A 13,171-nucleotide genomic window follows, 5' to 3' on the forward strand; every position below is an offset into this window, starting at 1 on the left:
ATCTGAAGGAAGGATGTACTCAAGGATTTCTGGGCGCTGGAGTTCTCTGGAGGTCTCTATTCTGATGTGCGGATAAAAAAAGAAAAAGGGAGCCTGTCTGACGTCTTATATAGCCGGGAGGAGAGAGAAAAGATCGACCTCGCCTAAAAAGTCGAGAAATAATGATGGCCATTCGATCCATGTCTCACCGTTGGATGAAGGGGACAAGAAGCCTCCGGAAGTAAATGGCCGCGCCTCGTAAATTGTAGCGCGTCCAAAAGTAACTGCCCGCACGCGCGCCCCAAGCCTTCCTTACTTCCATCCTCTCACTGACACCAAAACCCCGCTTTTCTCCTCGGAAGGAGAAAAAAACCTGAGTTTTGAGGGGCTATTGTGGGGCCCGGCCCAAAATAATGGGCTAGTTAAATACAAGCCCGTCCGAGAAGCATCGTGTCCGAGGAGAAGTCATAGCCAAAACATTATTCAAGCCCAACTGCGGTAAAAGAAACCTGTCCGAGGAGTAACACCTCCTCGGACACTACGAAGTCCAGACCAAAAGCTCGCCCCAACCACTGCAGCTCATCCTCCAAGCATAAAAAAAAAAGAATAAAACCCAAAATATCTCATGGAAAGCTGCTACCGCCACATTAAATGTGTCACAACCACCCTCTTGGCCGCATTAATGAGGAAAAGACCCCTGAACAGTACTACCTTGGCCACTGCAACTCACAAGGGAGTGTAAAGGTGTCTGATAGGACAGGTGCTCAAGTGGGGGCTTAGATGATCAACAAGTGTAAAGTTCAGATAAGAATGAGAGAGCTATATAATGTAATGGAGTCCCTCAAAGAAGGGGGACGGAAAAATTGTATTCAGCACTCAGGAAATAGAATCTTCTGTGGAGTATCCATTTTGGTGTTTTTATTCCTGCAACAACATTTTCCATACCTCAGGCCGACTAAGCTCACTGAGGCTAAGTTCTTTGACCCATCCTCTACAAGTATTTGTTGTGTGTTGCGCCTTAGGCCAGGGCCTGATCAATAAGGTTTGGGCCAGGAAAATCGTGCAACTACAATTATATTAACTAATTTATATTTTAGTAATACTAATTTATTGAATCATGTAATATATAAAAATAAAAAAAAAAGATTTTAAATAAAAAATTTAATTAATATTATTTAATTCCTATTTAAATATGCCAGTAATTATTAATTGTTTGAAAATAAAATAAATATGTTTATCTGCTCATCATCTGTTTGTTTGTTCACACTTAGGTTAGGCACACACTAACTTGAAATATGGACTATGATAATATAGATTATGATGAAGGTTATAGCATAAGAGACATAAACAATGACTGGTTAAATAGTAATATAGATTATGAAACAAATTCTTATTATGATTGTGGGGCCAGAAAATTCATGGCCCAGGCCCGCTCTATATCAGGGTCCAGGGCCTGATCTGAGGAGACCTATTGTCAAGGATGGGTTTAATACAGGGATAAGATAAGTGAAAAGACTGCCAATACTGTGGTAGAGAACTCTGTGCCTGACAGACCCCTATTCTTGACCAGGCTATTCAACCTTTACGTCTACTCCCAACCACTTGAGGTATGGGCTGATAGGACAAGTCCTCTGCCCAGAAGGTAAAGCTTACACGTGGACCCTAAAAGGAGGGAGGAATACGGGTATAAAAGGAAACGAAAGCCAAGAGAAGTAGGGTGGGGGGGGGGGGGAAGAACTTGATGCTCCTCGGACTAAGTCCGAGGAGTCCAACCCCTCAGGCTACAACGCAGTAGGGCTTGGATGTTCAGGCCGAACCCTTTTCTACATGATCCCCCCTAAAATCAGGACCGGACCATCGCCCCGTGATCAAAGGCAAGCCTTTTAAGCCCATTCTCTACAAATCATATTGTGAGGGATCTTTATGTATGAGCCCAACGTCATTCTTGGGCCGTTAAATAATCGTGTCCCTACAATGATAATGATATGGATAATTGTAATTATAACTATAATAATAGCATAAATAATTTGAGTACATTAATAGAAGATAAAACCAACCGACAGATTAATAAACACAATAATAGTTTTTTAGACATAATTAATAAAAAATTAGAATCTTTATAAAATATTGAAAGATCCATTACAGTAGAAAGAAAAAATGATAGGTTTTTTGGACCTTCTAGAAAAATTGGAAGCTTTAAATTCAGAAAGATAATTTGAACCTCATCATAAATCACCTTTAACAAAGACCATGAGAGATAATTGGCATAATTAAAAGAATAGTGTAATTTCATTATCTTGTTTCTTTGATAATTCTTCTTAATCCTTCAAAAGATTAAATCCGTACATAAAATTTAATTATTATTATTTTACCTTTTTTTAGCTATTAATCGGTTGACATCCTAAGAGCATTAGTAGCAGTGGAGCTAAATAGCTATAATGCTATTTTAGCTCCACCAAAATACCAAAAAGGGCCACGCAGCAATGGAGGCATAGCAATAATTTTTAGCTGAACTACTACAGTGCATATCTATCTATAGATGTGCACTGTAGCAGTCATCTAAAAAACAAAAAAATTATTCAGCCCTCCGGATTAAAATAATATTAGGTTGTTTATTTTTTTTCATTCTTTTATTCTTCATCTCATTGTCCTCTCTCTCATCACTCTCAAGCTCCCATCTGAGAAATTTCTCTCAAGCTCTCACCTCTTTGAAACTCTCAAGTTCACTCTCACCATTTCTCAAGCTGACCGACGTCGTCCCAGCCGAAGCTCGACCCATCGCCGTCCCAGTTGCCGATCACCTCAGACTGAGCCATCCTAGCCGCCCATCTCTCTCAAACCGCCTCAGACCTCGTCGTCCCAGCCGATCCACTTCAAGTCAGTGAATTTTTTCATCTTTTTATTTTTATTTTTTTTTTTATTTTTATTTTTATTTTTTTTTTATGAATTAGTGAATTTTTTTCATTTGGGTTCTCGTTGTTTTGGCTTAATTTCTGGGTTTGTGTCATCATTTATGGTGTTATTTTGTGGTGAAAAATGGTGTGTTGTCGGGTTAGTGAATTTTTTCATTTTTTGTTTTTGATGAATTAGTGGTGGCGGCGGCGGCAACGGCGACGGCAGTGGCAATGGCAGCGGCGGTAACGGTGGCGGTTGAAGGTGGTTGTGATTATTGTTTATTGTATAGGATATATTATTTTATTGTAGTGGATATATTATTTTATTGTAATGGATATATTATTTTATTGTGATGTTTATATTATTTTATTGTGTTAAAAGCTAAAATAGATTCACTGTTGCAACATGTACGTAGGTAAAATAGATAAAGTAACTTTTGGTGAAGTTAAAAAGCTAAATTTTTAGCTCCACTTCTGTGGATGCTCTAAAGGACCTAAACATTCTCTATAATTTCATAATCCATTGACTAAGACCATTTTCATCCAATAATACGTAGACAATTAAATTTCGTAAATGGCAAGGTTGAAGGGATAGGGTAAAAAAAATAAGCGGTTATTAGTTGGTTAAACTAATTGAGATCCAACTGAATTTCTATCAATTTTTGTATGCAATGAAAAATATTTTGAACATATGTCATACAATTTAAGCAAGTTCACTTACAATCAGTATGTAAAAAAATATACAAAAAGTTAGGAAAGTGAAATGATCAAAATTAGTTGACAACATCTAAGGCCTCTGGTGAGCAAAATTAAGCTTTAATAATCACCCATAAAAAAAAAATCAATAATCATCAATTTTTTTCAAGCGTATAATAGTGAACCTTTGTTGTGCTGCATAAACTAAGTTTTTTTGTTTCAGCCAAAGTTTTGTATACCAAAACTAGTAATAAAGGATGCACTCTCTATCAAATATTACACAAGCTTATTAGTGAACTTGAACTTAATAAAACCTTGCTCATAGGTCATGTAACAAATCCATTAAACTAATATGAATATATTGATTTTTCAGTTTACCTTTTCAATATGTAGTTATCATAAAATACATAAAATAGTTCTTGACAATATAATAAACCACATAAAATAGTTATAGACAATGTCATAAACCAAATAATTTAAACTAAAAATTCCCAATAATGTTTTCTTTTTTCCTAAACGCCATGAGCTTTCTCTTTGTCCCATCCGCAACAACTTTTAGGCATTTGGGATACCTTTTGGATCTACAATGCAACAATTCACATTAAATTATATTATTGATAAAATATTGGTTATCCCAATTGCAATTATCAATACAATAATGGAAGGTTAAATTGTCCAAAGTAATGTGGAGTACAATTAAAAAGTTTATTACTGGCCTCATTCTAGTGCAATTAGACCTTCCTAGTGTGCTACCTAGACAGTTTATTGTGATTTTATTTTTATTTTTGCTTATTCTCATAATTTAATTTCCTAGGCTTATCATCAAAATTTTTCATTCTTAAGTTGACACTTAAAGAACATAAAGATGTTTTATGGTCAGTGTTATTTGGTTTGTTAGTTTTGTGACTCTAGATGGTATTTGGATTGTTTGTTAGTTCTCATAACAAACATCTCAAGCCTTTTAATTGCCTTTTTGACAATATCTAAATCACCCAAGCTCTACAATCAGGCAAAGCATTTTCTATATCATACATGGTTCATGTAATAGTTATAAAAATTTAGACCAAAAAGGAAGAATATGCAAATGAAGTCTTGAAATACCTAATTGGCAGATCTGTGTAGAAATTTAGACCAAAAAGAGTTTAGGAGCACCTAGATTATAGGGAAAAAAAAGGAGCAATAATTACTACTTCAATGCAAGGACATTGAAGAAAATGAGAAATAAGTATAACATCCAAACTGAGGTGAATAGTGCTTAATAGAAAGTTAAATTTAAAAGTGTAGATTTAAAACTGAGGTGAATAATGCAGAATCATTATCTTTTGCCAATTGAGAAGATGAGGGAGCCAAGGAAGACAAGGGCAAACTCATTTAATTTTTCAATTTACTATTATAGAGGAAAGGGCCAATGAAAAAAATGATAATATTAGATATTACACGGCCTAAGACATTACCTGCTGGCCATGTTGTCAAATTGTGCATAGGTTGTTTCACAACACTTTAGTACAATGATAACAACCTATTAAGGATTATTCCAAAAAAAAAAAAAAAAAAATCAGGAATTAAACGCACAAACAACAAAAATTAGACAATGGAATAAGAGGAAATTGTGATTTTCATAACTGTTCTATCTGATTAGTTAAGTGCATGCAAAGAGAAAATGACTGTACCCAAGATCCAAGTTGTTAATTTTCTCGCTTGTGTGCATTACAGATCACTGCCATCCAACACCTGAAGAGATTGAACATAAGTTTAGTTATTCTCATTATTTTTATTTAAGATTAGGCGCTTAACAGAGCTCTTTGTAAGGAAAAAAAAGTACATACATATGTGGTCATCCATTAGGCGCTTAACAGAGCTATTTCTTATCACACCGCAGTAAATTTAACTGATCATCCATTTCTTTTAGAGTTGTGTTCACATAGTTTTAGAAGTGAATTGTACAAACCCATACCCTTTTGATCTCCCACTAATGTGGTCACATATAATTTTAATTGCCAAATATGATAACATAATACCCTCAAGTAAATCTAAGGTCATCTAAACCTAAAAGTATAAGTTACAAAACCTAAGTAATCTACTACAATACCTTCAATTATCTCACCACATTGTCCAAAAGCATCCTTTAGAATAACTTCATCAGTATTAGAAGAAAGTCCTATAATCCAAAACACAACATATAAACCGAGTCTATCTTTATGACACCCCTAGGTTTTTTTGTGATTGAAAAATGTAATAATCCCAAATTATAATAGATGTAAATTATTAACTTTTTCCCAAAAAAAATAGAAGAGCCTTTAAACACGCGCATAAGCTAGTTATTAGTACTTATCTTTAATCCTAACATTTAGCAACTTACTACACATCCATAAAAAAAAAAAGTACAAAATTTTAATCGTTTTTATTTATTTTTGTTACTATAAAAGGCTGCCATTTTTTTGTGTTAGTATTTTTTTTTTCTCTTTTATTTTTGTTAAATGAAAAGCATCCAAGATCGACGTTTGTTTTTGTTTCGGTGTTGTTGTAGATATTCTTTTTTTTTTTTTTTTAATTTAATTTTATTTAAAATGTAGTGTTTTAATCCTAAAATTTAGCCATGTACTACAAATCCAAAACAAAAAGTTAAAAAGTGCTTAAATTTAAAATTTAACAAATATACATTTTTATTTTATTTTTTACGGTAAAAGGCTGACATTTTCAACTGGTAGTGTTTTTTTTTATAATTTTATTTGTGACAGTTATCATTTTTTATTTAATCCTAAAATTTAGCCACTTACTACACATTTATAAAAGAAGTAACATTAGAGAACTTGATAAATAATTGAGACTAAAGCCTCATATTTCATATGATATGACTTAATTGAACTTTTCCCACAACATGACCAAGTAAGAAAGTTAATTTGGAAAAAAAATTGTGGGACAGGAGGCTATAACCACTATGAAATCAATACATCTTAAGCAAGACCTAATGACCAAGCATTTAGTCAAACATATAGAGGACACTTCAATTCACCCAAATAAATAAGTGGAGAATGATCCGATATTCCATGAGATGTATCCAACTGATGTAATTGAATTAACAATATGTGGTTTAGATTTTTTTTTTTTGGAGAGGAATGTGGTTTAGGAATTAAATGCAAAAAGTAAAATACAAAAATTAAGCAGAACAGTTAAATAACTGTATATAACAACACTTCATATAGAATCCTATTCATAATTTTTTAAGAAAACAATGAACGAAATCCAAAGCGGCCAACTTGTTTCGTTGTTTCACATTAGTGTTGCTCCTCCCTATATTTTAATAATATGGATGCTTTAAGTTGGCAATTGGCTGCCAAACACAAAAATCTGCATGTACGAAAGAGTGTAAAAATAGACATTTTCAAAAGTTCTGCTATATGTATAGGGTGCCTTGTTCTTGTGCGCTATAGACAAATAGAAAAATAAAATAACATACAATTTTACATTCCAAACAACAATCATAGTTATAATAAGAAAAGGGCAATACAAAATAAATAGTTGGTGTGCAATACTCAACCCAGTTTGGAATATTTATCAAACCATAAATTCAACATTGACACCCAAACCAGTAGATATGAAAATTTGAAGAAGAAAAAAATGACACCAAAATCAAAAGGAATTATAAAAAATAAATACAATTTAGAGAATGAAATTGAAATAAGAAGAAGAAGAAGAGAATTGAAATTGAAAACTAAATACAATATAGAGAAGGAAATTGAAATGATACCAATTTTTATTGTTTAAAGATACCTGTACCGGTAGTGGTTCAGGTAGTATATATTGGTGGCAAGAGGCTGGGTTGAAGGTGAGAGATGGTCAGACATGGTGGCGGTCCTCAATCTCTCCTTCACAGTGCCTTGCGACTCTCTCCCTCCCCCTGTCTCTTGTGAAATTAGTGATTTCATCGGGTGTAAAAATAGCCTCTTTGGTTTTCACATTTAATAGCAAAATCAAGAAAAAACTTAATTAGCACAATAACTCATTTGACCTAATACACATATAGAAGTTGTTTTAATGAGAATGGCCCACATACATTTAGCCCTTTGGAGCAAAATTGAACTCCAATTTTAGATTCTAATTGAATAATTGAAAGGATAATCTATATATATAATAATAGGTGAAGCAGAGAGAATCTTAAATTACAATTTCAATTAGAGTTCTAATTTTATGCCAAGTGTCTAGATTTATCTTTCTAATTGTTCAATCCAAATCTGAAATTGGAGACCAAATTCACCTCCCCTTCTAGAAATCTGTGTTCTACATTTAAATGTTGTGCTCTTTTATTTATTTATTTATTTTGGCTAAATAAAACCTTCTGCTCCTCTTTATATATCAAACACTCTTCTTTATATCCTATCAAAAAAAAAAAAAAACACTCTTCTTTATATATCAAACACGCCTATTTTACAGGTTCACCTCCCCTTCTGCCAAAGCCAACAACGACAACAACACCGATCTCTTCACCTCCTTGATCTCAGACATCAAATCCTACTCTGGCAACGACCCTCTTCTCGCATGGCTCCAATATGTCTCTCTCTTTCTTTGTGGGTAGCTCTTTTAATGGTTTTAAAAAGTAAGATTGTTTGGCATTTTGTATATACAGAGGGATCAGAAAGATGAAGGATTCGCTGCCTTCGCAAGTACTGAACGAGAAGCTGCCACGGTTTTTGCAGAAGTGCGCGCAGACCTTCGATTCCGATCGCCGTTACAAAAACGACTTACGGTACCTCCGCGTTTGGTTACTGTTGGTATTTTACTATTCCATCGCTTTTTCTTTTTTTCTTTTTTTCGTTTTCTTCTTGATGATTTCGATTCTGGGTCGTTGGGTTTCTTAGAAGTTGTTTGTTTCCTGTGGAAATGAAGGGGAAAGATGTGAAAATCAAATTTGGATGCTCTTTAGATTTTTTTGGTTATCTTAATGTTGTGAATTTATTCATTTATTTTAGTGTGTAGATGGGTTTTTGTGGATGGTCTGAGAGCGCCTTTTTTTTTCTTTTCTTTTTTTTTTTTTTTTTTTTTTTTTTACATTTTCTTATTGTTGATTTTGATGCTGGGTTATTCGGCTTTTGTTCAATTTCATAGCCTTTGTTTGGTTCCTGAGAGAAAATGAAGGAAAAGTTATGAACATCAAATTTGGAGTTTTAGTAAACAGAAGGGTTGTTTTGGGCTAAGTTCACTAGCTTTTTTTTTTTTTGTTATTATGATTCTCTTTTGATTTATGACATATCATCTTCATAGAAGCGAGGGAGTTGATCGGAGTTAATCGTGAATTGAAAAATGCCAATTTCATTGTCTGCATCATAATTCATAAGTAATTATTTATTTATTTATTTTGTGAGTAGATGGAGTTTGCGGATGATCCAAGAGTGATTTTCATTATCTTATGGATGATTTTGATAATGGGTCATTCATTTTTTGTTCAATTTCATAACCCATTCCCTTTTTTTCAATGAATGCTATGAAATTTGAAAGGCATCTCTCAGGATCAATGATGAATGCTTTTCAATTGTGACTATTCTTATTTAATATTTTCTGGTTATTCGGATTTTTTGATTTCAAGTATTTTGGATTTATATCTGTCAATTCCTTTCTCTACAGAGATGAGGTGGGTTCTTTCTAAAATCCTTGATAGCTCTTTCTCTCGCTGTCAATGGCAGACAAGAAATTAGGGTTCTTCACTATAAAAGAAGAGGATTATGGAGGCATAAAGAGAGGGGAGGCACGTACTACTACAGAAAGAAGGAGCACCAAAGAGTAAGACCTTTCTTTTATTCTGCACTTTTATTTAGTTGCTTTTCTGAAATTTAATAATTTGTTAAGATAAAGAGAGGCTGGAACCACTACCGGTGAGTTTTTATCTTCAATTTAAATTTGTTTATTAATTGTGATTAGGTTTTGATATTCACAACCAACCCAATATCAGATCGCTGGAACTGCTACAAGTAAAATCGTTTATGTTAATTTTGTGCGTTTAATTGGATTTAGGTTTTGCTATTTTGGTTGGTTGGTTTTGATTTAAGAAATTGGTTTAGATTTTGTATAGTCAAAACCTAATATAGATTCCTTTCAATATATAACCCTCTATATATTCCCATCAGTGGTCATAGAAGAGTGACCACTCTCTAACAAACTGATTTTATTTTGGTTTATTTGGAAATATCTCATGTCTCATTCTTTTAATGTGTTGTGGCTTATAAGAGAAGAGCCAGTAGTGAGGAGAAGTTTGTTGATTCTATGTAGAAGAAAGCTAAGGTAACAATTCCTTGCTGATTGTTCTCTGCATAATCTGCCATCTAATTGGTTATCAATCATAGAGTTCAAATACTTTTCTAGGTTTTGTTTTATAGTTCTCAAGTTTCCTTTGTTGTGGCAGGAGGAAAAAGGTTGAATTTGCATCAAAGAGATTCTTGGTCTTCTTTCGTGGACTTACAGATTGATTAATTTTGATAGCAACCAGATTCCAAGATCCTTCAAAGGCAATGATTTTTTAAGATATAATATTTGGTTCCGGTAAATTAGCCTGTTTTCTATTGAAACTAACAGAATTTGTATTGCTCTATTTATTTATTTGGTTGGTTGAGAAATTCTGTTGATGGGTTTTGTTGATGAGAATTTCTACGCTGAATCTAAAATTTAATACTAAATATTAAATTTGATGTTCACTTCTTACTTTTTTTTTTTTCTTGTCCTAATTTCGCTGTCTCATTGACAGGCTTCAAGCGTAGGAATGGTGCACACAATCTTTCATTAATAACTATGCAAGTTTGTATTAATTTCATTTGATTTTTTTATTTTTTTTTTTATTTTTATGATAGTTAGATATCTATTTGCTTTATTTCAGATTACGTTTGATATCTATTTGCTTATGAATGATATCAGATCTGACCCTCACTTAAACAAAGCATAAGGTATCACATTCACAAAACTTAACGTAAGGTATCCTATGCTTTCTTGCTTTCTGAGAAAATTTCATTTCCATTCCATGTGTTTGTCTCAGGTTTTTGTTTTGTGTGTCTTTGGGTTAATAAGGCAACAAGACTAAAGTTTTTAAGGCTGTCTGAGACTGTCAACAACATCACATAATGGTAGCTTAAATTCTTCTTTCATTGCTGATTTTTTTCATTTGCTTTGATTTGTAAATAAGGACTGTGTTTTTGGAGAAGTGAATAATGACTCTAAGTTCGTTACATTTCATACTGATTGTACTGTCGATTGCCTGAATGGAAGTATATAAGTAAGATTTCCCTAATTTAAATGCCATTGTGATTTTTTTGTTTTTTGTGATGCACTTGAAGCATAGAGTTTCTTTATTAAAAAATTGATAGTTGATACTAGGTTAATATTTCTTCTTATTATACTCTATGGGTTTTGTTTTCCCTTTACTACACAAACACAAACAAAATTCCAATATGTTATTTATTTATGTAGTTATCCCAGATTTTTTAAAATTTGGGTTGCCAAACATAGGTGTATATGATTTAGACTCAAACCTTAAATAACTACCATTTGTTGTGATAAGATTGTATAGAAATTATTCACCATAAATGTGTATTATCCATACTTCTAAGAGGATTGGCTCTGTTCCTTCTATGCCTACTTAGATAAAGTGGATGTGGTTTTGTAAGGTGCCATCATCAGAGGTTCATTTGAGACCAATTGTGAGAATTTGTGGTATAACAAAATTTGAAAATAATTATATTGAAAGTTAACACAAATCTATCTTTTAGATTTATTGGTTGAAGAGCAATTTCTTCAAAATTGGTTGGCACCGATAAGCAAGAGTTCAATGCAGATGTTGGTCATTTTGGAGTAGGAATTTGTCATGATATATGCTTCTCTAAAGTTGCTACATTCCTGTCAAGGTAAGCAAAATACTAAAATTTTGAACTGTTGTAGAGATTATAAACAAAAGAGACATGCCAAATCTGCCTTCAATTAAAACGTCAGGTTTTTAGGAGTTATCTTGCAACTATACAAAGTATTTTCAACCTTTCATTAGGTTATCCCACTTGGAAGACCATTTTTTAGTTATTATTACATGCGTTTTGTGAAATTTCATTAGACATGTGATATGTAATATTTAGTCTCGATTCCCACTTTATCTCATCCTATTATAGATTTGCATCTCCTCTATAGGACTCAAATATCACATTGGATTCTTGCTTATCACAAGTGTAGACTATGTTGGTAAGGTATTGCTTGCTTTGCTGAGCTAAGTTCATTTTTTGGAGTTCATGTAATTGTATTTTTTTTTAAAACTTCATCAGTCACAATTCTGCATTGTGTGCTATCCGAACATTTGAGTTAAATAGTCAATATTATCTTGGTTTGAGAAAACCCAAGACCTAATCAGGGTGGCCAAGAGCTTCCTTAGTCTCTGTATTATTAGGTGCACCAAGAGCTTTCATGTCCTTTTATTTCTATTTTTGTAGGGATCACTATTTTCATTCTTTAGATTGTATTATGAACTTTCATTATTGTTTTAATTATTTTCAGGTGTGGATTTTGAGATTAAGTTGCTCACAATTGGTGGGAGAAGATTGAAGCTTACAATTTGGGACATAGGCAACTGCTGGAATTATTTTGAATTATAGTTTCATTTTAATCTTTGATTAATGATGCTTTTGGAAGTGATAGTTTATGCTAACATGTAATCTTTCTCTTCTTTCAAGTTAGTCATTGCTTTTGGTGCATAAATAGATTGTAGAGCTATTAACAATAGATGAAAGATATGTATATATGATTTTTAGTTAGGTGAACTTTTGGATTTTAATAGAAACATTTAACCTTCGGATGTTGAAAAAACAAGAAGGTAAAATGTTCTGTAAATTTTAATTTTGTGAAACTGATCAATGGCAATTTGAAGTGTTAGAAGAGACAACAATATTGACTTCGGCTTGAAACGTACTCAAAATAAACTCAAGGACAGCATATTAGACATGTCTATAGAGGAAAAGTGCTATCTGATGGCATCTCCACTAAAAACTGTGAATTGCAACACACTTCTGATTCCAATATGCTATTCATGTCCAATTTTATTAGAAACTTTTGAAGAAAGTTCCATCAATGTCCCTTTATATATTTTAAATAATAAAATGCAATATCCTCTCTTTTCTTCACTGTAGCATCACTTAAATAATAAAATGTAATATTCTCTTTTTTTATTCATTGTTTTATCTAATGCTATCCTATGTATGATAAGCCAAAAAAAAAAAAAAAAAAGACCAATAGCGTTACTTAGATAATAATATGCAATATATATTTATTATTGTTTTATTTAATTCTATCATCTGTGTGATAAACCCAAAAAAACAAAAACAAAAACAAAAAAAAATTGGCCAATAGCATCATTACAATTAACCAGTCCCGTGCGGTAGCACGGGGTTACATACTAGTTATGATTTAATTTCCACATAAATGTAGACACATGGCATAAAATTGAAACTCCAATTTAGAATTTTAATTTGAGTTTCTCTCAATTGCATTTATTATTATATATGTAGATTAGCTGCATTAGCCAAAAAGGCATGAGATAAGTAACTCTTCTAGATTTGATAACAAGAAAACTGTTGCTTATTATC

General features: G+C 32.7%; 1 long non-coding RNA gene across 14 annotated transcripts; it reads left to right on the plus strand.

Moving 5' to 3' along the window:
- Positions 1-7,947: 7,947 nt before the first annotated feature.
- On the plus strand, positions 7,948-12,474 carry LOC126723414 (uncharacterized). 14 transcript variants are annotated; one of them, XR_007654276.1, is made up of 5 exons: positions 7,958-8,338; positions 9,189-9,344; positions 9,483-10,000; positions 10,303-10,352; positions 10,432-11,842. It is a non-coding gene; the product is annotated as an uncharacterized LOC126723414 (long non-coding RNA). The 14 variants fall into 14 exon arrangements; XR_007654280.1 differs by having other exon boundaries at positions 7,960-8,338; positions 9,189-10,000; positions 10,432-10,675; positions 11,318-11,842; XR_007654282.1 differs by having other exon boundaries at positions 7,960-8,338; positions 9,189-10,000; positions 10,432-10,498; positions 10,588-11,842.
- The last annotated feature ends 697 nt before the right edge of the window (positions 12,475-13,171 follow it).

Source organism: Quercus robur, chromosome 4 (genome assembly GCF_932294415.1).
Source record: "Quercus robur chromosome 4, dhQueRobu3.1, whole genome shotgun sequence".
In the NCBI taxonomy this organism is placed as follows: Eukaryota; Viridiplantae; Streptophyta; class Magnoliopsida; order Fagales; family Fagaceae; genus Quercus; species Quercus robur.